The sequence below is a fragment of the Ursus maritimus genome, unplaced genomic scaffold (assembly GCF_017311325.1).
Source record: "Ursus maritimus isolate PB19 unplaced genomic scaffold, ASM1731132v1 scaffold_29, whole genome shotgun sequence".
Lineage (NCBI taxonomy): Eukaryota > Metazoa > Chordata > Mammalia > Carnivora > Ursidae > Ursus > Ursus maritimus.
This window is the reverse complement of record NW_024425452.1, coordinates 7,574,398-7,601,303: the sequence shown is the minus strand read 5'-3', so window position 1 is coordinate 7,601,303 and position 26,906 is coordinate 7,574,398.

Here is a 26,906-nt window from a genome sequence, read left to right as displayed (position 1 = left end):
ATTAGAGACTTCTTGTCTGCCTAATGGTATTCATAACCAAAAACTTTAAATCAGTGTTAACTAAGCAAAGTGTATCCAGCTGCAGTCTAATGTTGAATGCATGTTTAGTGACTATGTAGCAAGCAAGAACCTGGACTTTGGCTTCTCCATTGTTTTGTTTTGTGAACTATATAGTGCTGATAAGAGAACAGAAGATCCTTGACCATTTGTTGTCTTATTACCAGCTACAGAAAATAAAATTCAGATAAAATTAAATACAGAATAGCAGTTCAAAAGGGACAGATTTTGGTAGAGATAATTTCCTAGTCACAATAGTTTGTTGTACTTCCAAAATTACTTCAAAACAAACCAGAGGCTTCTGTTTTTCATAATGGAATAGATTTCATCATATGAATTGGCTGCTTTGACATTTTTTCTTGTCTATTCTAGCTTTCTGTTAGATAATAGAAATGTTGTTTATTAGAGTTCAGGGCTAGGTTTGGACAAAGTCTGCCATTTCTATATATAAAAATAGCATTTTAGAAATGAAAGGAATACTCTAACCAACCTTCATCTTAGCATGAGTCTGAGTTCCAGTTAGGTTAGATAATTAACCTAAAGTAAAAAAAAAAAAAAATATATATATATATATATATATTTTTTAAATGATTAGAATATTTGTTTATTAACTTTATGCCTATATTATTACCAGTCTCCTACTCATGTGTAAAATATAAATCACCTGGTATATTTTTTCCTATTTTCCTGTTTTGCAAGCCAATAGCTGCAAGCAATAATAAATACCCAGTTGGAAAAAAACATCGAATCCTACAAAATAGAATTAATTTGGCAACTTGCATACAACCCAAACAGCACTTACCTCTAGGAGCATAACCACAGTCTTACCTGCTCTAGCAACAGTTGACATCAAGGCAGAGGGTGACATCCTCTAAAAACAGGCTGGATGAAGATACTCTCTTGCTATTCATGTATAAGGGTAAACATTGTCAGCACTCACTGGAAGACAATATTTGATAAATAGTTCTTTAAACTCAGACCTTTAGGAATCTTACAGAATTTTTCAGATTCAGCGATCTTCACATTCAATATGCTTGGTATTTTCCAAATTTAATACTGTATCTAATCTCATCCACATTAAGGAATGTATGATCAAGGATGTCATTTGTAGAGCACACTAGGATTCTGCCCCATGATCAGACGCATTTGTGAACCAGAGAATCTTAGTAGTAAAAGAGAACTGTGATTCAGGGCAATTGGTGCAGTCGTTCCACTTTGCATGGCCCATTACTTACTTCAGTAAAACTCTGTGCTTGAAAATTGTGATTGTTTCATTGCATTATCCTTTTATCTATTCATTCGAGGAATTCTGAGCATTTTCTATGTATGTGCTGAGTATAGAACTGGATGCTGAGATAAGAAAAGCTCATGCATAGAAGGATCATCATCTAGCTGGTGGGAAATTGAATCGGGGAAACTGGAGAGGAAACATGCAAGCTGTTTTCTTTAATAAAGGAGAGAGCCTGTGTATTACAGTATTTCAATTATTTATCTCAATAATTAATTTGAGGTAAAAGCAAATTAGGAAAATAGAATGCAAAAGTACAACCATAGTATACAAATCTTGCTTTAAGTGTACAGAGGAAAGATCTTTTCCTAGAAAGTAAGATAAAGTTCCCCAGAGGAATTGATATTTGATAATCCAGAAACTCTGATGGATGAGAACAAAGGAAGACACTGTCCTCGTCAGTATCAGAATGAGCACACAGGTTACTTGTTTCATGTTGTGTATGCTCTTTTAACAGTGTGGTGGCTTTTATTAAACAGATCATTAGAACCATCCATTAAGCATATTTTACTTTTCTCACATAAGAAAGATTAATAGAAGGACGATGTATATTTGTGTATAGAAAAATGGAAAATTTCTCAATGGAAGACAAGTAATGAACAAAATCCATCAAATACAGTTGCTTGACTGTGACAAGGCTTGTGATTTGGTCCTTGAACACAGCAGGCCGCCCCTCCGCACTCTAGAGTATTTCCTCAGGTTTCTCCTAGTCTGTCCTGTTGTCGACTACATTTCAACCTATTCTTTAAAGTTTTAAGATCCCTGTTCTCTTGCTTTACTTCCTTTTCCTGAATGAAATCTTGCTCTCCAGTTCACTTCATTTACAAGGCGCTGCAATTTGGCAAAAGGTGCAAAAAATATTCAAACTTTTGACTCAATAATTTTGTATCTAAATTGTCAAAGATCAGCAAAAATTACTTCATTGTTTTAATATTTGTGTCACAAACAATAAAAAAAAATAGAATGCTCACATACAGTATTTTGGTCAGTTGTGGTATATTCTAATAGTGGAATGACATGTAGATGTTAAAAGAATACCCACTAAATATATTTTTTAAATCCCATTAAAAATCTAGAGCAATTGTTAGCTGTGATTATTACTAGGTAGAGGGTTTATATGTGACTTAAATATTCATCTTTATGCTTGGCCACAATTTATAAATTTTCTCTAATAAATATTATTGCTTCAATCTGAATATGCATAGAATAATTCTATTTTAGCACTCGTCCATATGATTTTTTAATTTTTTAATTTAAATTCAATTAATTAACATATAGTATATTACTAGTTTCTGAGGTAGTATTCACTGATTCATCAGTCTTTTATAATACCCAGTGCATTACATCGCATGCCCTCCTTAATGCCCATCATCCTGTTATCCCATCTCCCCATCCCCCCCCCCCAGGCAATCCTCAGGTTTTTTTTCCTATACTTAAGAGTCTCTTATGGTTTGTCTCCCTCTTTGATTTCATCTTATTTTATTTTTCCCTCCCTTCCCCTCTGATTCTCTGTTTTGTTTCTTAAATTCTACATGCGAGGGAAATCATAACTGTCTCTGATTGACTTATTTTGCTTCGCATAATACTGTCTAGTTCCATCCACATTGTTGCAATTCGAAAGATTTCTCTTTTTGATGGCTGAGTAATATTCCAGTGTGTGTGTGTGTGTTTGTGTGTTTGTGTGTGTGTCTGTCTGTCTGTGTGTCTGTCTGTGTGTATACACACACACACATACACACACACACACACACACACAGCCTATTCTTTTATCCATTCATCTGTCAATAGACATCTGGGTTCTTTCCATGGTTTAGCTACTGTGGACATTGTTGCTATGAACATTGAGGTGCAGGTGCCCCTTCAGATCACTATATTTGTATCCTTTGGGTAAATACCTAGTAGTGCAATTAATCGCTCCGTCATAGGGTAACTCTATTTTTAACTTTTTGAGGAAATTCCATACTGCTTTTCCAGAGTGGCTATACCAGCTTGCATTCCCAACAACAGTGTAAGAGGGTTCCCTTTCTTCGCATCCTCAACATTTGTTGTTTCCTGACTTGCTAATTATAGCCATTCTGTCTTGTGTGAGGTGGTATCTCATTGTGGTTTTGATCTGTATTTCCCTGATGCCGAGTGATGTTGAACATTTCTCCATGTGTCTGTTGGTCTTCTTTGGAGAAATGTCTGTTCATACCTTCTGCCCATTTATTGACTGGTTTATTTGTATTTTGGGTATTGAGTTTGATAAGTTGTTTATAGATCTTGAATGCTAGCCCTTTATCTGATATGTCATATGCAAATATCTTCTCCAATTCCATAGGTTGCCTTTTAGTTTTGTTGATGGTTTCCCTTGCTGTGCAAAAGCTTTTTATCTTGATGAAGTCTCAATATTTCATTTTTGCTTTTGCTCCTCTTGCCTTTGGAGACCTGTCTAGCAAGAAGTTGCTGTAGCTGAGGTTGAAGAGGTTGTTGCCTATGTTCTCCTCTAGGATTTTGATGGATTTCTGTTTTGCATTTAGGTCTTTCATCCATTTTGAGTTTATCTTTGTGTATGCTATTGGAAAAAGGTCTAGTTTCATTCTTCTACATGTGGCTGTCCAACTTTCCCAACACTATTTTGAAGAGACTCTTTTTTCCATTGGGTATTTTTTCCTGCTTTGTCAAAGATTAGTTGGCCATAGAGTTAAGGGTCCATTTCTGGGTTCTCTATTCTGTTTCATTTATCTAGGTGTCTGTTTTTGTGCCAGTACCATACTGTCTTGATGATTACAGCTTTGTAATATAGTTTCAAGTCCAGAATTGAGATGCCACCAGCTTTGGCTTTCCAGGTCTTTTCTGGTTCCAGATAAATTTTAGGATTGTTTTTTCCAACTCTGTGAAAAAAGTTGATAGTATTTTGATGGGAATTGCACTGAATGTGTAGATTGCTCTGGGTAGCAAAGGCATTTTAACGATATTTTTTCTTCCAATCCATGAGCATGGAATGTTTTTCCATTTCTTTGTGTCTTCCTCAATGTCTTTAATAAGTGTTCTATAGTTTTCAGAGTACCGATTCTTTATGTCTTTGGTTAGGTTTATTCCAGGCATCTTATGGTTTTTGGTGCAATTTAACTAGTGTCAAATATTATCTAAGGGTTAAACATTAGGACTCTTACTGTAGACTTTTGTTATCACTCAGCTGATAGAAGATGGGAGTGTTAGTAAAGCATGTTGTTGGATCTGCCTTAATTTTCTTGAAAGCTTATGTTTTAGGTAGTCAGATTTGCAATTGAGATCTTAGCCCAAGATAAGATGTTCTAATTAATTTCAACTTTGTTACTTCAACCTTTCCCTGCACTTAAAAACCAAAAACCGAGAACCAAAAATCTTTCACATAGGGAACACCAACTATGTGCTTTGCACATTTAAGTCTGTTTAATCTTTAAGGACAATCTTGTGAAGAATGTGTCATTGGATACTTAAAAAAAAAAAGATGATGATACTAAAGTTCAGGGATGTAAAGTAAACCATGTCAAAGATATTTAAGTGAAACCAGGATTGCAGTTCAAATTATCCACCTTGAACAACCATACTGTCACTGCACTGCAAATAGTGTACCTCACTAGTGTTCTGGAAAACAATAAAAATCTCCCTCTCTTGTTCCAAAAACTTGTATTCATCAATCATTATATTTTTCTCTTTTATGGTAGAGAAAAATCTGTGCTTATTTAACCAGACACAATGAGAACCAGACACCAAATATTTCACCTACTGCAATAAAAAACATATAGAACTTTTGAAAATTCTTACAGGGAATATCTTTGCATAAAAATTATACTTAATTTGTTTTATGTTGCTACTGAAATACAAAGAAGAAACTGTCAATCAAACTGCCTCAAATGAGATATTCGAGTTATAATTAGCTCTTATCAGTGCCTCTCAGCAAGAGTTTAGATATCCTTGCTTTTTTGAAATGATCTCTTATTGAGCATAAAAACCTCTATGGTGGGAGAAATTTGAAGGTGTTTAAATCAAATTGCATGTATATGAAGGAGAGTGGGAAATTGCTAAGAAGAGTGGCGATTTTCTTTTCAGGACTTTGAGAATAAAAGCAGTTTAAAATAATCACTAGTGGAAAGAGAAATAAATTACTTGAAACTCATTGAAAAATGTCTAGGTTCCATTAAATACCCAGACTCATTTGTAGACTGTGAATCTTATAGGCACATCTCTACCTATTTGTTTTGTAATAAACAAATAATGCTACCAAATTTCATAATTTTAATGTCACTGTTTTCTATTTTCTATTTTCTTCATGCCAATGACTTTTTTCTTTTAAGGTCTGTATGATTTCAAAACGTCTCTGAGATCTTAATAATAGGGCCAAATTGCCAATTTTCTTTAGTAGCATCTCATTTCCCAGCTGTAAGAGGAAATAAACCAGCTGATTATATTGTTCCATGGATGAGTCTGTTTTGTTTCATTTTATTTTGTTTTCTGACGCAAAAGAAATAAAGATATTGGAAAGAAACTAGATAGATAAGGAAAAAGTGATAGGTAAAGTGAGACTTACATGTAATGAGAAAGTAGGGACCAGAGACTCACTAATGTAAAAGACTATCTTCACAGGGTGCCTGGATGGCTCAGTCGGTTAAGCCTCTGCCTTCAGCTCCGATCATGATCTCAGGGTCCTGGGATCGAGTCCTGCATTGGGCTCCCTGCTCAGGGGGGAGCCTGCTTCTCCTTGCTTATGCACCTGCGTGTGCTCTCTCTCTCTCTCACTCTCAAATAAATAAATAAAATCTTTTTAAAAAGACTATATTCATAGAAATAACAAGAAATAAAATGCATTGTGTCAAAAATTGTTGCTGTTTCAATTTAACATTTCTGGATGGTGCCAATTTACATGTGGCTGAAACAGAGTAAGGCTGTCGGTTGGGGAAAGCTGAGGGTATAAACACTTGAAAGGATGGATGGTTAGAGGACTGTCTGAGGATGATGACAGTACTTGTGATAAGAGACTATGAACTAAATATCAAAGTCATCAGTAAAAGATGTCAAGTGTCAGAAATGACAGTAGATTGTCATGAATTGCATGGCACAGTGACTCTATTTGAAGTTGTAGTTTTAAATGTAGTTTCCACATTACAGCAAATCAATACAACCCCCAAATATGGTATTGAAATATCAATATAGCAAATGCCTTTTTTCTTGATCTGGGTTTGAATTGCTTTCTCTACCGTTATGTTTCTTCCATAACCATCATCCATGGGAATGCTGAGTAACATATCGTTCTATGGCAATCAGTAAAAAATTACTTCTGAAGAAATTCATTTAATAGTAAAATAAGCAATAAGCAATTATTTCATAGTTTTCACTAACACTAACATTTATCTCATCAACCAAGAAAAGCCCTAAGATTGTGGAATGATCTAATTAGTATTTAATTGTGGGATGTACCTGGGAAACAACTCTTGAGTTTTTGCTCTGGGCCAGCAATCAATAGAGGTTTATTGTATAACATTAATATGGTCTTAGAAAATATATTACAGTAACAAGATTATACTTTGGTAGCAAACAACCTTAGTTCTCAGTGGGTTAATACAACACTTGTTTTCTGCTCATGCTATATGTCAGATAAAGTTGATGTATACATGTGCTTGTGTATGTGTGCAATGAGGGTTGTGTGTTAGACTCTAGTAGTACAATCACTAAGGAACCTAGTGTGATGAAGAGTCCAGTATTTGGAATATCAGTAGTGTGGCTGATACAGCAGGAGACAAAAAGAGTGACATTCTAGTTCATATATGCTTTGCAATCGAAGTGACACAGAACACTTCCACAGCCCATGTCAGAACTAGTTTTGTCACCCCACCTAATGAGGAGATAAACATGGGAAACCAGATGGAATGTTTGATGAACACCACAGTGTCTGCCATAAGTCTTCTCTTTGGCATCTGAGAGAAGTTTACAGCGTGGGGCAAGTCTCCATAATAAGATTTGTGATGGGTAAAATATCTGCCTTTTTATGTAAACTGGAAGAAAATTATTTTGAATGAAAGTCTAGCATCTGTATTTCAATTTTCAGAAATATTATCTACAGAATTTGAAGTCCTGTAAATGGTGTTAATTTTCTTCATGATTTATAGATTCTAAATAGCTGGTGGTTCCAAACGAGCAAATGACACTAGATTAGTTGTCTGATCTTCTTTTGTTAGGATTTGATGAGTGTCTAAATGATGGAGCAGCATTAGAATATCTCTGGTTCTTGGGTTTCAGCCCTGCATCTACATTTGCACTTCCAGATAAAAGCCTCTGGCAATTTTTCTCATTCTTCATATACTCTCTTGTTCTGCTACTTTTTCCCAACTCACCTGTTTTATCTTCCTGAATTAAAATCCTATGTATTTTAACCCTATTTCATTGACTCCACGTCCTCTCATTTGCGTCCAGCTATGCCTAAAACAATCTTCTCAGTTCTGATCTTTGGAAAAATACTGGGAAAAATTGCATTTCTGGGGCAATAAGGGTAGGAAAAGTCTCAACATCCTTAAATTGTATGTATGCATGCTACATATTAGAAGAGCAAGTCCATGGTCTTTTCTTTAAGTTGAGCAAAATAGTATCTTTTCCTTCAGGAACCATAGTGATTTCCTCTCGAGTTCTTTTTTTTTTTATTTGTTTTAATTAAAGTACAGTTGACATACAATATACAAAGCTCCCCGTTAGGCCTCATTGATTTTCAAAGCCAGACATTATGGGGACCTGTTTTCCTAGTGCAGGTTTTCAATGTGGGGGATGCCCAATGTGGGTCTTTTTTTTTTTAAGATTTTTTTTTAAATTTATTTGACAGAGAAAGAGAGAAAAGCGAGCACAAGTAGGCAAAATATCAGGCAGAGGGAGAGGGAGAAGCAGGTTCCCCACTGAGCAAGGACCCCATCACGGGACTCGATCCCAGGTACCTGGAATCATGACCTGAGCCGAAGGCAGTGGCTTAACCAGTTGAGCTACCCAGGTGGCCCCCACACAGACTTTTAATCTGCGCCTATGTCCTTGAAACAAAGTGTTGGTTGATGGATGCTTTCCAGGACGGCATGTTTCATTTCTTTAGGTATACGGCCCTTTCCTTCTGCTTTCCTGCATAGGTTTCAAGGCGCCTGTTTCTGCTTCAAAGATAGTAGTGGTTGAATGTTGTTTTCTAGGCAGTGTGCCTGTTCTAGTGAAGGGTAAGGCTATTGATAATCCTCCACGCATATTCATGAACACACTTCAGTCTTCCTGTGGGAAGATACTACTTGAACGATGTGTTCTCTGCAGTTTTTGCTTCTGAATATGGAGATGGCATTTTCCTTGGGGTTCAACACATACGTTTGAATATGCCCCCACCCACCATGGATCAGGATTTTGGTGGATGCGTGGTTTCTACACAAATGTGCTTCACTAAGCTCAGAAGTTGCCCTTTCAAGATGCTTCCACACAGACTTTTCAAACACCTTAACCTTTGGTGAATCAAGAAGCTAGATTGAAGGCTTTTGTGTACAGACTGGTTTCCCTGAAAGAAATAAATGGATGACACTTTCCTTATGAATCCACATACATATTTGAAAATGCTTCTGTCTGCACGAAAAGAGAGGTAGGTGAAAGGTGCTTTCCACACGCACTTGTTTCTCTAAGTGTATGACTCTTTCGTCATGATTCCTCTCAATCTTTGAAAACACTTCTTGAACCTCTTGCTTCTCAGAGAGTATCTCTATGCCTCTGATATCTTTCTGGCTTGGGAGTCACTGTGCTGGGGGTATGGGTCCCAACTAGACCATGTTTCTGCTCTTCCCAACCTTCTCAGTATAGTTTTTTTCTTTATATCTCTAGCTGTGATACAGCTGTTCTGCTAGTCTTCAGATAGTTCACAGAATTGTTCTCTATCACCTTAGTGTGTCCATGGGAGGAGGTGAGCACGGGATACTCCTAGTCTGCTACCTTGATCAGGATTCCTCTCCTCTCAAGTTTTTGAATTTGTGGTCTACCCTTAGATACTCAATGTGTTCACAGCAAACAACATTATGTATTGTCCTGATTAGAAATCACATGATGATGAAAAAAAAAAAAAGCATGTTCAGAATGTATTACTGATGTTATAAAACACATTTGGACTTCATATTCATTTTGTGATCTCTTTAGAACAATTTCTCAGTGATTCATATCTTAGAAATGAAAAGCTATGCATCAGTGTGAGCCTCTTCTATACCTGATATGTATTCCTTCAGTAAGCAGAAAAGTTAATATTTCTTCTTCCCATTCTTTTTTTCTTTTTTTTAACTTATTTTTCCTGAAAGGATATAAAGCATATCCAAAATGTCAATAAAGAATCTAAATGAAGTGATTTGTCAAGTCTCCTAAGATACCACTCCTTATTTGATTTCGTCTTCTCATTTTGGAAAGTAAGTTCCTGGAGGACAGAGCCCGAATGAGTTGTGTCTTACTTCTCAGGATGCAGAAAGATGTGCAACAAGTTTGGAGGAGTTTTGTAGAAAAGATATGTATTTCCTAGATGAGATTTGGATAACAGCTTATGTCTAATCCCTCTGTGACTAAAGATGCAAAGGATTGTCAGAACAGTTTGGTTCATCAAGCTGTAAAGCACAAATTTATTTTGATACTCTTGTGGCACATATGAAACCAGCATAATTAAACTCAATCCTTAGGAATCCTTCACATAGGATCTGCTTCTAAGAAGCAAATGGCAGTTTCATGACTCAATATATGCTACAAGAATGGGGTGAGTTAAAAGTAAAATGATTTGAGGACCAATACCATCAACTCACCAGTTAGCTTTTCTTAATTGCGTGGCTTCAATATTACTTTATGATTAAATCTACTTCATCAATAGGGAGCTATTTCATTCTTCTAAAATTTAATGTTGATGCTTATTTAGTGAGAAATGAGGGTTCTTAAGACATGCATTTATGTTAATTTGGATATACGTGATTAATAATGCATATAGTAAAAATAACATCTTTATTTTGTTGACACTATTCATAATTAGAGAAAATATGAGGCATTTTACCTTAACAATAAACTACTTTTTATGGTCAATAAGGTGTAAAATTTTGAGGTTCATTTATTTTAATCTAGTCTCCAGAGCTTGATATTATCAAAAAAAAGATTGTTGACAATAGCAAACATTTCTTTAATATCTCTGTGAAAGACTGATACCTGAAAAGCTGGATTCAAAAAGATAATAATAATAAAATGTAAAATACAGTTCACCATTAGAAAATAGGTGTTTTGGAATAGTCTCCGCCTTTCATTAGTTAGGCTATCAGCTAGAAATGCCTGGGCCCATACTACTGTGGTGAGCCCCCGTACTCCTGTCCCCTTTCAGAGCTAATGCTGTGGCTGGACTCGCCCTGGTGGTTCTTATTATGATTGCAAGATACATCTCAGCAGCAATCATCAGGGCATCTTGAAACAACAAGGTTCATTGCTCACAAGTCCTGGAAGGTACATCCCATGCCCAGGGCCAAACAGCAAGGTCTCTGTTAGAGTGAGTGAACCTAAGGTTCTGCCTCTATTGAGGTCAAAGATGGGGTGCATTGGGTTTCATGGGTTCATTCTTTACTGGTAAATTTAAAACATAAGAGCAGCAATTAAAGTGTGACAAAGGAAAGGCAAGTGGTCAAACTGACAGTTATATCTGGCAACCAGAGCTCTCTAAAAAAAAAAAAAAGAGTACTTTAGGGTTAGGATGGCCATGCGTTTATTCAAGATGGATGCCTTTGAAGTGGATGCCTCAAGAATCAAAAATTTATATTACACTAAAAAAAATGCCAATTGTCTGGTTCTTTGACTATAATATGTGTCAAAATATCAAAGTCAAGGAATTTTCTTACAGGAAGAGGTGTTCTCATTCTCTAATTCATTTAATGGCATAAAGGATTGAACCACGTATCACTAAGCTCTGGTTGTTTAGACTGAAGTGGAAGAGTAAAATTTCTTTGTTTTTTGAATTCTTCAGATTTTAGAAAAGTAAATTCTATTCTACTTTTAACAAGTTCATGTTTGCTTGTATATAAAATATGTTGTCATGCAGAGTTTTCTCATGAGTTTGATTCAGAAGGTGAATAAGATTTTTTTGTAGACTGAGTACTTCTTGGAAATTTTGGCAGAGTCCTTGGTATTACAGACAACCAGACAACCCAGTTCCAGAACATGGAACTGAAGCATGTTTTCTTTTTTTTTTATGTTTTTTTAAAATTTATTTATGAGGGGGAGAGAGAATGAGGGAGTAGGGTGAGGAGCTGAGGGAGAGGGACAAGCAGACTCCATGCTGAACACAGAACCTGATGCAGGCCCCATCTCAGGACCTTGAGATCGTGACCTGAGCTGAAACTAAGAATCAGATACTGAATTGACTGAGCCACCCAGGCATCTCTGAAGTATGTGTTCTTAAATGTTTCATTAGGTATTACTAAATTGAGTAAGGCAAATATAGAGTCGTTTAACTGATCTATTAAGTCTGACTGTGACATCATTTATTTTTACTGTTCATGTCTCATACACTCTTGCTGCTACCCTTCTCACAATGCCTGATTTCCTTCTTGAAGTATGCAGGGGACAAATAATGCCTTCCTTAAATACATGATTAGCTCTACAAGGAAGTTAACAAGTAGAAAATTCTTAGTGTCTTATATTAGGAAATTGTTTACATTCTTGTGATGCATACAATAGAAGAAAGTACCTGTCCTCATACAGATTACATATCAGTTCAAGTGTGTGGAGAGGCAGTAAGGAATAAACAGAAAAACAAGTGCAATTTTATAGTAAATTAAAAAGAGTTAAGCACTGAAGAATGATGAAAAATGACAGGTGGAAGGTGATTTGGCACGCATGGGACTATCCAGCAGGACAGGCTACTTTTTTTTTTTTTTTAATTCAAGGACCGTTGACACAAAATGTCACATTAGTTTCAGGTGTACCACAGTGATTCAACAAATTTATACATTATGCTGTGTTCAACACAAGTGTAACTACCATCTGTCCCATTACATCACTATTACAGCATCATTGACTATATTTCTTATGCTGTGCCTTTTATTCCTGTGACTTATTCCATAACTGAAGACCTGTATCTCCTTCTCTCCTCCACCCATTTTATACACCCCCCTTTCTCCTCCCCATTGGCAACCATCAGTTTGCTCTCTGTATTTACAGTTCTGATTCTGCTTTTTGTTTATTTGTTTGGTTTGTTGGGTTTTTTTGTTTGTTTTGGTTTTGTTTTAGATTTCATTTATGAGTGGAATCATATAGTATTTGTCTTTCTCAGTCTGACTTACTTCACTTAGGTGGACCTAGAGGTATTATACTATGCTGTTTTAAATGGCATGAGCTCATCCTTGTTTATGGCTGTGTAATATTCCATTGTTTCTATATACCACATTTCCTTGTCCATTCATCTGTTGAAGGACATTTAGGTTGCTTCCATGTCTTGGCTATTGTGTGTAATACTGCAATAAACATAGGGGTGCATATATCTTTTTGAGTTAGTGTTTTTGTTTTTCCCTGGGTAAATACCCAGTACTGGAATTACAGGATCTTATGGTGTTTCTATTTTTATTTTTTATTTTTTTGAGGACCCTCCATACTGTCTTCCATGGTGGTTGCACCAGCTTGCATCCCCACCAACAGTGCATGAGGGTTTCTGTTTCTCCACATCCTCGCTAACATTTGTTGTTTCTTGTCGTCTTGGTTTTAGCCATTCTAACAAGTATAAGGTGATATTTCATTGTGGTTTTGATTTGCATTTCCCTGATGATTAGTAAGGTTGAGTACCTCTTCATATATCTGTTGGCTATCTGTTTGTCTTTGGAAAAATTTCTCTTCGGGTCCTCTGCCCATTTTTTAATCAGATTGGGTTTTTTTTGGGTGTTGAGTTGTAGAAGTTCTAAATAGATTTTATACATTTTGGGTAATAACCACTTACTAGATGTATCATTTGCAAATATATTCACCTATTCAGTAGATTATCTTTCTGTTTTTTTGGTCTTCAGCATTGATGATGATGTTAGTTGTGGTTTTTCATTTGTGGCCTTTACTATGTTGAGGTATCTTCCCTCTAACCCCATTTTGTTAATCATTTTTTTTTTCATGAATGGAGGAGGTTAAATCTTGTTGAATGTTTGTTTTCTTCTGCATCTCTTAAGATTATCTCATGGTTTTTATCCTTCATTCTGTTGATATGGTGTGTGACATTGATTTGTAAATATTCAACCATCTTTACATCCCGGGAATAAATCCACCTGCTGATGGTGAATGATCTTAATATATTGTTATACATTCTTTGCTAATATTTTGTTAAAGAATTTTACATCTATGTTCATCAGATTTATTGTCCTGTAGTTTTATTTTTTGTGGTATCTTTGTCTGGTTTTGGTATTAGGGTAATGCTGGCCTTGTGAGAATGCTTTTGGAAACTTTCCTTCATCTATTTTTTGGAATAGTTTGAGGAGAATAGGAATTAACTCTTCTTTAAATCTCTAGTAGAATTCACTTGTGAATCTATCTGATCCTGGATTTTTTTTTTTTTTGGTAGTTTTTCATTACCGATTCAATTTCATTACTTGTAATAGATCTGAGATTTTCTATTTCTTCCTGGCTCAGGAAACATATGTTTCTAGTAATTTATCCATTTCTCCTAGCTTGTCCATTTGTTGGCATACCACAGTATTCTCTTATAATCCTTTGTATTTCTGTGGTGTCAATTGTTACTTTTTCTCTGTCAGTCCAATTTTATTTATTTTGGTCTTTTGTCTCTTTTTCTTGAGTGTGGCTAAGGGATTGTCAATTCTGTTTATCTTTTCAAAGAACCAGCTCTTGGTTTCATTGATTTTTTTTTTCTTTATCATTTTAGTTTCTACATTATTTATTTCTGCCCTGATCTTTATTATTTACTTTCTTCTAACTTTGGGCTTTGTTTATTCTTTTTCTAGTTCTTTTAAGCATAGAGTTAGATTAGGTTTTTTTCTTATTTCTTGTGATAGGTCTGTATTGCTATACACTTGCCTCTCAGAACTGCTTTCACTATCACAGCAATTTTGGACCATTGAGCTTTCATTTTCATTTGTCTCCAGGTATTTTTGGATTCTTTTTTCTTTCATTGCTTCATTGGCCCATTTGTTGTTTAGTATCATTTTGTTTAGTTTTCACTTGTTTGTGGTTTTTTTTTTCCAGTTTTTTTCTTGTGATTTATTTTTAGGTTTATACTATTGTGGTCAGAAAAGATATATGGTATGATTTTAATCTTAAATTTATTGAGATTTGTCTTATGGCCTGATTTGTGTTCCATGTGATTCGTTCTGGACAATGTTTCATTTGCACTTGAAAAGAATGTATGTTCTCTTGTTTTTACATGGAATGTTCTGTATATATCTATTAGGTCTGTTTGGTTTTATGTGTTATTCATAGACATGTTTCCTTATTGGTTTTCTGTCTGGATGATATATCCATTGATAAGTAGAGTATTAAAGTCTCCTACTATTATTATGTTACCATCAATTTATCACATTATGTCCATTGATATTTTATTTATATATTTAGATGCTCCAGTGTTGGGTGAATAGTTACAATTGTTGGATTGATCCCTTTATCATTATGTAACACCCTTCTTTGTCTCTTGTTAGAACCTTCTTTTTAAAGTCTTTTATCTTGGGCACTTGGATGGCTCAGTTGATTAACATCTGCCTTGAGCTCAGGTTTGATCCCAGGGTCCTGGGATGGAACACTGTGTTGGGATCTTTTCTCGGTGGGGAGTCTGTTTCTCCCTCTCCTTCTGCCCTCCCTCCCACCCCCACTTATGCTCTGTCTGTAGCTCTGCTCTCTCAAACAAATAGATAAAAAATCTTTTTAAAAAATGAAGTATTTTGGGGTGCCTGGGTGGCACAGCAGTTAAGCATCTGCCTTCAGCTCAGGGCGTGATCCCGGTGTTATGGGATCGAGCCCCACATCAGGCTCCTCGGCTATGAGCCTGCTTCTTCCTCTCCCACTCCCCCTGCTTGTGTTCCCTCTCTTGCTGGCTGTCTCTCTCTCTGTCGAATAAATAAATAAAATCTTGAAAAAAAAATGAAGTATTTTGTCTGATGTATGTATTGCTACTCTGGAACTTTTTTTCTTTTTTCTTTTTTCTTTTTTTTCTTCTCCCATTTGCATGATGAATGTTTTTCCATGACTTCACTTTCAGTCTGTATGTGTCTTTAGGTCTGAGGTAAGTCTCTTGTAGGCAGTATACAGATGGATTTTGTTTATTTATCCATTCCACCACTTTGTCTTTTCATTGGATCACCCAAGACACTTATATTTAAAGTAATTATTGATATGTGTGTACTTACTTAGATTTTTTAAATTTGTTTTCATAGTTCTGTGTTTCTTCTCTTGCTCTCTTTCTTTGCAATTGATGAGTATCTATGGTACTTTGTTTGGCTTTCTTTCTCCTCCTTTTCTTTATCGTAGGTTGTGGGTTTGTGGTTACCATGACATTCATATATAACACCCTAAGTAAATAGAGTCCATATTAATTTGATGGTCAAATTAAAACACATTCTTTAAAAAAAACACATTCTTTAAAAAAAAAGGAAAGAAAAATTATTTTCTTTTTCTCCTCTTCCCTTCTTACTCCCTTCTCCATATTTTATGTGTATGTTATATATTTTACATTTTTTACTCTTATTTTTCTTGTGTATATGGCCATTTCTTTTCTACTTAAAGGAGTCCCTTTAAAGTTTTTTGTAAGGATGGTGATAAAGTCCACTATCTTTTGTTTGCCTGGGAACTCTTCATCTCTTCTTCAAATCTGAATGATCTCCTTGCTAGGTAGAGTATTCTTGGCTGTAGGTTTTTTCTCTTTCACCACTTTGAATATATCATGCCACCCTTTTATGGCTCGCATAGTTTCTACTGAAAAATCAGCTGATAACTTTATAGGTTTTCCCTTGCAGTTAACTTTTTGTTTCTGTCTTGCTGCTTTTAGGATTCTGTCTTTGTCTTCAACTTCTGACAATTTTTTTTTAACCTTTGACATTTTTATTACCTCCTTGGGTTAATCTTTTTTGGAACCCTCTGTGTTTCTCAGACTTGGATGTCTATTTCCCTCCCTAGGCTAAGTAAGGTTTCAGTTATTATTTCTTTAAATAAATTTTCTATACCTTTCTGTCTTCTTCTGGGCCACCCTATAATGCAAATGTTTGTTCTCTCAAAGTTGTCTAAGAGATCTCTTAGTCTATCTTCATTTTTTAAATTCTTTTCTCTTTGTTGTTGTTTAGCTTGTGTGCTTTCCATTACCCTGTCTTCCAGATCACTGATGCATTTTTCTGCATTCTCTAATCTAATCTTGATTCTCTCTAGTGTATTTTTATTTTAGTTACTGAAATCTTCAACTCTGATGGTTCTTTATAATATTTTTATTTCTTTCCTGAAGGTCTCATTGAGTTCTTCAATTCTTTTCCCAGGCTCAGTAAGTATCTTTATGATCATTACTTTAAATTCTTTATCAGGCTTATTGCTTATCTGTTTCATATATTTCTTTTCTGAGGTTTTTTTCTTGTTCTTTCTTTTGGAGCATATTCCTCTGTCTCCCCATTTTGCTTGACTTTGTTTATTTCTATGGATTAGGCAATATACCTGCTTCTCCTAAGTTGAAAGAATGGTCCTATCTATGTTGTCCCCTATGCAGATCCTGTGTGCTTGGTGACTTTTGCTGGCTGACTAGATCTGTGGCTGTAAATGCTAGTTAGTCTCTTAAACTGTGGTATGTCTTTATGTCTCTTACTCTTCACTTGTTCTCTGTGTGTTTGGTTGTTCAGTAGCTGTTCAGTCCTCAGTTCTTCAGGAGGAATGGTAATATTATGTCATTGTCTTGAGCTGGAACTTCACTACTTGACTTTTTAAATATGTTCATAAATTAATTTATAAGTCTCACTTTCTAGGAGAGGATCACTTTTCTACAATTCCATAATATCTTTATATATAGTGCACTCCAGGGAACTCAGCCTCCTATGTGGCCTTGTGGTACCCTTCTTCTTGTGATGACATGAGATAATAAAATGACACAAGTTGCAATTTTAGTCAGTTTAGATCTAAACAAGAACATGATATTAAAGTAAAAACATGAAGGAGGTGAAAGAGTTAGCCATGTGGATTTCTAGGGGAGAATTTTCCAGATAGATGCCATAGCTAAGACACGACTGTATGATGGTAATATTCCCGTCAGGTCAAGGGATGGCAAGGAAGCCAGTATGTCTTAGTGGAGTGAGTGGCAGTTGGAAATGAGGTCACAGAAGTTAGACCATAGGAACTCTTTCATATGACTAAGAAGCTGAGGGGAATAGCTAGGCACTGCAGGGACCTAAGTAACTTATATTTAAAAAAATACTTAAGTAGCCACACAGTGACTCCTCTATGAGGAATAGATTAGAGAAAGTTAAAAGAAGAATTAGATTATTTAGGAAGGTATTATATTTACTAAGGTAAGTGATATTGGTGACACTGACTAGAGTATTCATGGTAAAAATGATAAGGAGTAGGAAGATTCTGGGTCTATTTTAATTTCAACAGCATTTCCTGCTGGATTAGATGGGAGTATGAGAGAATAAAAGTGAAACAGTTAGGTCAAGCCTCTTAAAGTATAGAATGATGTTAATTGAGACAGAGGAGGCTGAGGTAAGTTTTGGAGGGATTACCAGAATTTTACTTTGGGACATACTGATGCTGATATATTTTCTAGTAAGGTAAAGTACATCCAAAGAGGTTAGATGTATAAATTTGAAGTTCACTGAATGATCTTTACCGAAGATATTCATGATAGAGTTATTGGCATTGAGATGGCATAACAGATACAACCGGACAAGATAATAAAAAAGTGAATGTAAATAGGAAGACAGTAGGACAGCACTAAGCTCTGGAGAAATTCAGTATATAGAGATCAAAAGAGAGATGATCATTTTTAAGGAGACTAAAACATTTCTGATATAAGGAAATAAAGGTGAACCCTTTATAGTTTAAGATTAAAAGGGAAGAGTTTAAAATAAAGAATTAAGGTTCATTAGGAGAAAATTAAAAGTTGGTAGTTATGAAGGGTTGGATCCTAGGAAATACTTGCTACTCACAAGAGTAGCTTATGTTATTTTGTTAAGGTTTACTTTTTGCATGGCTTTTAGGTATAACGATGAAGAAGGACTTTTGAGTTTTGTGTAATTGTCATTTAAGTAACAGTTTAAATTACATATATTAATTCTGGATGATTTAAATCTTGTTTTGATGAAATAATGGAGATCAAGCTGATGTATATCAGGAAATAATAAAATTTCCTGTGGAAATTAGTATAGGGAGGAGATGCATGGGACTTTGTCTACTTGGATACCATTTTAATACCCTTCACTTTAAGAGCCATTTTTGGCACACTGCTAACCCTGTTAAAGCTTGGTATATCAATATCTAATATTAAACATACACACACAATAATCAGAATTACAGGGATATTAAATCTATTTCTGAAATATCTGAATACACAGGTAACTCTTCAGGTGGAACTTAATCTTTCAAGCAGATGTTTGTACCTTTTTCAATGTGAGACTCCCAGGCCTATGGAATCTGAGGTGATTTAATTCTATCATTTACTGAATCTTATAGAAGTGATGGGGGCACTTTATAGAATGAAAATGTATAATAGCAGGTTACTAGATCCACAGAAGTCATATCATAATACACCTTTTAAACAGAGAAAGTAAAGATGTGAGGATTATATATCATCCTATCTTTTGTTCCTCCTTTTCAATCTCAAGCTTTTAAGATGCATCTTGTCATTTTCCCTAGAGCTCTATTTGTGTCATTCTCAATAACGCTTATTAAAGTGGAGTGCTATATCCAGTCCTTCTTATGCTAATCAATGCACAAGGATTTCATCATAGTGTTTCTTTTTAATTGAAACAACAACAACAACAACAACAACAACAGGGTAGTTTAAAAGCACAGAATCTATGTTCCTAAACCATGTCTTTTCTTACATGGACTTCCCTATATCCATCTCACATCGCTACTGCTAAATAGTACCAATTTATAAAGTTGTTTTAATCATAACTTAATCTCTTTAATAACAAAAATTTGTGGAGGGGGTCTTTTGTATATGTTATTAATGACAATGTATCTACATTTCACTGATTTTAAAAGTATTCTGAATAGATGACAGTTTCTTTTTTCATCGCATTCTTTTCTCAAGGCCAACTTCCTCCTTTAAGTAGTATTAAAAAAGGAATTCTTAGTCGCAGGGATTTAATGAATATAGTGCGGCATGTGGGTCTCCCCCCAAATCACATAAAACTGAAATGTTGGGAGCTGGCATTTTGTTTCTCTCTGTTTCTCTCCCTCTCTTTCTCCTTCTTACATACATAGGTTTCTTCACAGAGTCTACAAACTCAAAAATGTTACTGGCTCCCCAGTGAAATTCCAATATAATGTAGGACTTGGTGTTACAGTCTACAAATAGCAATTCATTAGTAACTACCATCCTGGAATTTCCTTTTGTAATATACCATAGTACATCTTTCCAAATGTCCTCACGTTTGAAAAGATGAGAATATCCCTTGCAGTGCATCTGCTAATACTACTGGAGCTATGCTTTTTACAGAAAGAGAAGCAGAAGCAAGTTTAGACATAAATGTAGGGAGAGAGACAGAGGCTTATGTGGGGATTTAAGGATGGTGTTATTTAAGGGCACTTCCACAGTATAGTTTTCCTAAGAGTTTATAGCCCCCACTAAGTTGCCCCAGTAAAGCTAAAACACTGTACAATGCTGAGATTTCTTTTTTTCTAAAGGAAAATGTAGAAATATAAACACATAGTCATTTGTAACTTTACATTTGCTGATTTCCTATAATCACCTGATTATTTATAAGGAGACACCAGCCCTGAACATACAACCAATTACATAGAGAGTGAATATTGAAGACTAATTATTGAATATGGTAACTTGCTAGTTAGCAGAGATCTAAATAGGACATAAAATGGGGATAACAGAAGGCTAGTTCTAGACACATGGTCAGAAACAGGAGAATTCTCAGCACTCAAGGAACCTAAAAGAGGTGGGGAGAACAGAGGTCGTCTTTTGCCTCTATAATTTTTCTAATATTTACTTTTAACCCTAATGGAGCTACATCTGTATGTTTTCCCCATCAACATAAAAAAAATGTAAATTTTATAAATCACTAGGGCAGCAGTTTTGTATCTTCCCAGCTATCTAGAAATTTTTTATTGAAACAGTCATAGGTGTTGTCTAAGAGAATGCATCTCAATTATCTGGGGTGAAGGATGAACTTTTTATTTTTCCCAATCTGTCATGGACCAACATGTTTGTAAAATGTAATAAAAATGAATTAGGAGGAAAAAATGAAATAAAAAGACATAAAATTCAATTCCCACTTTATCGATAGATGCAACAGTCATAAAATTACTTTCTTCAATTGCTATACAATTTCTAATGATTACTCTCAAATTCTATACATCATCTCAGACAGTGACCACCATTTTTGCAGACCATCACCAGTCAACCTATCACTGTTTGGCAGCATTGATTGTTAACGTAGATAGCTATGCACAGTGAGGGAGCAAAAAAGTGGACTTCTGGACCTTTAATCCCAATAGGGAGGGATTCTGCCTTTTAACTCTTTCTCATGTAAGAACTCTACTTAAGATTGGCTTTGAAGTATGTTCCCCTTGTTTACAAATAAAATTAAAAATCATTCACATGTCACATAGAGACTCACATACTGACCCTTTAAGCCAGTGGTTCTCAAAGGATCCTCACACAGACGTTTTGTTAATTTTGTGGATTCCTATTGCTTATGAGATTGTCTTTCTCTGGCTTGTTTTATTTAGGATAATATTTTTTTATTTCTATTTCATACAATAGTTAGGCTTTTATTGATCTTAACACAGTATGTGGGTAGTCAGATTAGATTTTCAAAGAATTTTATTGCAAGATTGTAAAAGGGGCAATGTCAATTATGTTTAGATGGTATCAAAACTGCGTATCGAATCCTGTGTTATGCACCAGTCTTGTGTTTTTATAAATTGTTTTTAGGGAGAAGCTACAGTTTGTCCTAGAGATCTGAGTGTTATTTAAGAGAAATACACATGCACATCTTATATAGACTTAAAATTAATTTCCTTTTCTAAGCTTTACAAATTTATTTTTTGTCTTATTTTTTACTTCTTTTTATCAGACTGATCATATCAAAACCTTCTATTTTTTATCTCCCCATGAAAACTTAGAATGTTACCAATAATGGTCTCAAACAAAAAGGAAATGTATGTTACAATAAAACATACTGGCTTCATCTACATGCTATAAAATCAAATGCCTAAACCAATATAAAAGAAGAAGAAAAAGTGAATCTTGAGAGCCCTAAGTCACCAGCTTAATTAATGAGAAACTTTTCATTTCTCATCTTGGGTCTCCTTCTGTATCCATTGATATATAAACCTCAAGGTTGATTATAGATTAATGGTGGAGTATTAAGTATTAATTGTAGCACTCAGCTTTTCCCCAAACCCCATATATTTTATTTTTCACATGCTAAAGATAAATTCAATATATACTATTCAAAAACAGGTGATCTCAATGTGTGTGTGTGTTAGATATGTCTTTGGATAAAATCAGTTGCTTATCTCAACTGCTAGAGAATTTCCTGGAAGAAAAGCTAAGGAGATACCTAGGCAGTCACTTGATCTCCTGTTAGTGCAGGAAAATCCACCTCTCTCATTTATTTTTTCCCACTTTTTATGTCTTTTGATTTTTCTCTGTCATAGTTGGTCAGTGATGTTACATACTGATGAGAAAATCTATGCAGCACGAACAACATTTATTCAAACTGGAGAAGGCTCTGGGACAGTGTTATAAAAAGGTCTTAGGACAATTATATAATCAATTGGTTAATTATAAATAAGAGAGTTTTAAGAGGAGAGAGGAGGAAGAAGGTGAGATTTGGTGATGGAAACCAGAATCCAAGAAAAACCTGGAAGCATTCATTCTCTTAACTCTCTTGATTCAAAGTCGTATGATGTAATCTTTATAAGAAGAGCTTTAATGTAATTGTAAGGGAAAAAAATGCCCTTGAGCCAAGTAGTTAGTTTAATTCAATATTTTGAGTTTCACTTTAAAAGTGGAAAACCAAAATATAAATACATTCAGAGGTATTAGGTGATAATACAAACTAACATATTTCAAAATTCCATAAAGAAAATTTCCAGAAGACAGTGCTTTGTTAACAGCATATCCATTTACTGTAAGATTGCAGATGTTGTAAGAAGATGCAGGTTTCCTTACAAACTGTAGCCATAGAGCTCTTTAATGAACAAAAAATCACTTTCAACATATACTTTATGTAAAAATACGTAAAATTGAATATTCACCATATTTAAATGTATACTATAAGAAAGATATTAGGAAAGACATTGATTATCGCTCTGGGTCTACTAAAATGCCATTTGATTTTGTCCTCTCTAATAATATTGTCAGTTACATTAATGGAGGTATAAAAAGAATAATATTCAAATATAGAATTGATATAAACTGGGAAGGAAAACTAGTATGCTTTTAGAAAATTGTATTTCAAATGTTGAGTAAATTCTAACATGGAATTTACCAGGTAAAAAAATTAAGGATTGCTTTTAGATTAAAAAAAGAAGCAGTTGGGGCACCTGGGTGTTACAGTCATTTAGCGTCTGCCTTTGGCTCAGGGCGTGATCCCAGGGTCCTGGGATCGAGCCCTGCGTCGGGCCCCTCCGCTAGGAACCTGCTTCTTCCTCTCCCACTCCCCCTGCTTGTGTTCCCTCTCTCGCTGGCTGTCTCTCTCTGTCAAATAAATAAATAAAATCTTAAAAAAAAAAAAAAAAAAGAAGCAGTTGCCCAGATCAATGTGGTGGTCTGCCTTCAGTATCCACAGTAAAGTAGCCAGGTTTTATTGACCACAAATTCTATTGGAGCAAACATTGAGACAGGACTTATCAAAACCTACATGTGATTTTTAGACTGCTTTTATAAGGATACACTTACTAGATCAATAAAACTAACTGTTCTTCAGTGTTTTGCAGAAGGTAGCCAAATATGGAGCCTCGATTTAGATTCAAGGCATGTTGTTTTAATAGAACAGGTTACCTTTCAAATGGTGATCTGGAATCCAGGGTGTATGAGTAAGTATCGAGGAGCTGGAGCTATCAAATCTGGAAAAGAGAAAATCAGGAGATTAACTGAGAGTCAGATTCAGATATTTGAAGAGCCCTGAGGGAGAACACACTTTTGTTGTTCTGCTCCAGAGGACTGAGCTATGACCAATGGTTTGGTAGGAGTGAGACCCTTTGTGTGATAAGGAACTGCATGGTAGACCAGCTAAGTGCACAAGCTCTGGAGCCAGACTGCTTAGGTTTAAATCCAGTCTCCTTCCTTACCAGGTGTATAATCTTGGGCTTGATTTTTCAGGCTTTCTGTGTATCCTATTCTCTTAACGAAAAAAAGTACAACCAGCTCTTGTGAATACTAAATGAATCAATGCAAGTTATGCAGTTGGAGCATTACCTGAGCATTGGAATATTAGCAGAGCATCAGTAAGTACTAATTTCTATTCTAGGTTTTAGATTCCCCCGATAATAAAAGTGATTATGAGAAATGCTCACCCTAGTAAAGCATGAATGTAAGCTTTTGCTTCCTGTAAACAAATTGTATAATTTTTGCCCTGGTTCCTCGTTGGTATTGATGATATTTAAAATTTCTGTTAATTGTGAGTTATTCATTAAAAGGTATTTACATCTATGTGACACTTTTTCCAGAATCTTTGAAGAGTGAGATTAGGTGCACATTTAGGTATTAGGCAATGTGAGTCATCCTGTTTTCACTTTTAAAAATTTTTTACTTTTTCATGGTGGTTGCCTCTCTTTTCTCCTTCTCAAAATGCTTCTCTAGGTTAATATAGGGTTTTTTTTTTAATTTATTCAATTACTTTGTAAATAAGTGTTAGCTTGAAAAGTGAATTTCCCCAGGAGATGTATGTATGTGTATATTTTTTAATATAACTGATATTCCAAAGGCATTTCTCACAATCACTTTTATTATTGGGGAGATCTAAAACCTAGAATAGAAACTATTATTCTAAATGCTCAGGTAATGCTCCAAATGCATAAGTTGTATTGTTTATCCATTTACCTGTTGATGAATATTTGAGTTGCTTCAAGTTTGGGGCTACTGTAAGTATAGCTTCAATGAGCACTGTGTAAAATTCTGTGTGCATGTACATTTATCTGGGTAAATAATACCTAGGAGTGGAATGGGTCATATGGTAGCATTATATTTCACTTTTTAAGAAACTGCAAGATGTGTTTGGGGGGCACTAGGTGGCTCAGTCAGTTAAGTGTTTGACTCCTGATTTTGGCTCAGGTCATGATCTCAGGGTCATGAGATTGAGCCCCAAGTTGGGCTCCTTGCTGAATGTGGACCCTGCTTGGGACTCTCTCTCTCCCTCTGCTTCTGCCCCTACCTTGCTCATGTGTGCTCTCTCTCTCTCTCAAAACAAAAACAAAAAACAAAACAAAACAAAATCTTGCAAAAGTGTTTTCCAATGTAATTGTATGATACATTCAAAACAGCAAACTGTGAAAATGTCCATTTGCTCCACAACCTCACCAAAACTTACCATGCTCAGTCTAATTAATCTTAAATATTATTTTGGGTGTGATTTACTATCTTATTGTGGTTTTAATTTTTATTTCTCTAATGATGACATTGAAATCTTTTGTGTGATTGTTTTCCATCCGTATATCTTTTTTAGTGGAATATCCTTTCAAGTATTTTGCCTGCTTTTTAAAAATTGGTTACATGTTTCTTAATATTGAATTGTAGGAGTTCTTTATGTACTCTAATTAGATTTCTTTTGAGAGATACATGTTTTCTAAATACTTGCTACTATGGGGCTCCTGGGTGGCTTAGTCAGTTAAGCAGCTGCCTTTGGCTCAGATCATGATCTCAGGGTCCTGGGATCAAGACCCAAATCGGGCTCCCTGCTCAGCGGAGAGTCTGCTTCTCTCCCCACCGCCACCACCCCCAGCTCCTGTGCACGCTCTCTCTCTCTCTCAAATAAATAAAATCTTTAAAAAAATAAATACTTGCTACCAGTCTGTGGCCTGCCTTTTGATTATATGAAATATGATTATATTGTTACAATTAGATTAGTCTTTTAAAAAACAAAATTTTAGTTTCGATGAAGTCCAATTTATTGATTTATTTTCTTTTAGTTAGTACTTAAGGATTTTCAGCAAAAAATGGTTACTTAGAGTTTTACTAGTTTCTAATTTGTTTCTAGAAATTTTGTAGGTGTAGCTGTTAAATTGTTGTATGGGGATGTTGTTTAATTCATGCTTAGTTACTTATTATATATAGTATCAGTTCCAGTTGAAACTTATTTCTTTGGAATAAGTATCTTTTTTTTTTCAAGGTTTATTTATTTATTTATTTATTTATAAAGATTTTATTTATTTATTCGACAGAGATAGAGACAGCCAGCGAGAGAGGGAACACAAGCAGGGGGAGTGGGAGAGGAAGAAGCAGGCTTCCAGCGGAAGAGCCTGACGTGGGGCTTGATCCCAGAACTCCGGGATCACGCCCTGAGCCGAAGGCAGACACTTAACGACTGTGCCACCCAGGCGCCCCTCAAGTTTTTATTTAAATTCAAATTAACATATAGTGCAGTATTGGTTCCAGGAGTAGAATTTAGTGACTCATCACTTACATGTAACACCTAGTGCTCATCACAACATGTGCACTTCTTAATGCCTATCACCCATTTAACCCATCCCCCCACCTACCACCCCTACAGCAACCCTCAGTTTGTTCTCTATAGTTAAGTCTTTCCAGGCACCTGGGTGGCTCAGTTTAAGGTCGATTATCAGAGATTATGAAAGGCATTTCATAATGATGAAAGAATCAGTTTCTTAAAAGGGTATCAATATTTGAATAAGGAAAACCACAACATTTCCGCACATTCTTTTTGATAATAGTCAAAGAGAGAAAATTCATCACCTCATCTTTTGAGTCTAGCCCAACTCTGATACTAAAATAATACCTTAAAAGAAAATTTAAGAGAAATATTTCTCATGAACTTACAAAATATCATTAACAAAATATTAGCAAATAAAACTAGCATTATCTAAATGTAATATATTATGGTCAATTGGTTTTATCCTATCTACATGAAGTTGGATGTTGATTTAATATTTGAACATCAATTTCTGTTATCAAGCTTCTTAATAAGAAATAAAAGGTATGTTTTGTGTATGTGATATAGCAAAATTCACACCAATTCATGATAAAAAATATTGATAGGTCTGTGATGGAATTTTCTTATTAACATAAGAATATCTATGAAAAACCTATAGCTGGTATTTAATGGTGAAAGAATAAACATCTCCCCCTAAATTTGGAAATACACAGTGATGTACATTCCAATTACTTCTATTTAATATTTTATTGGAGTTCTTAGCCAGTGGATTAAAG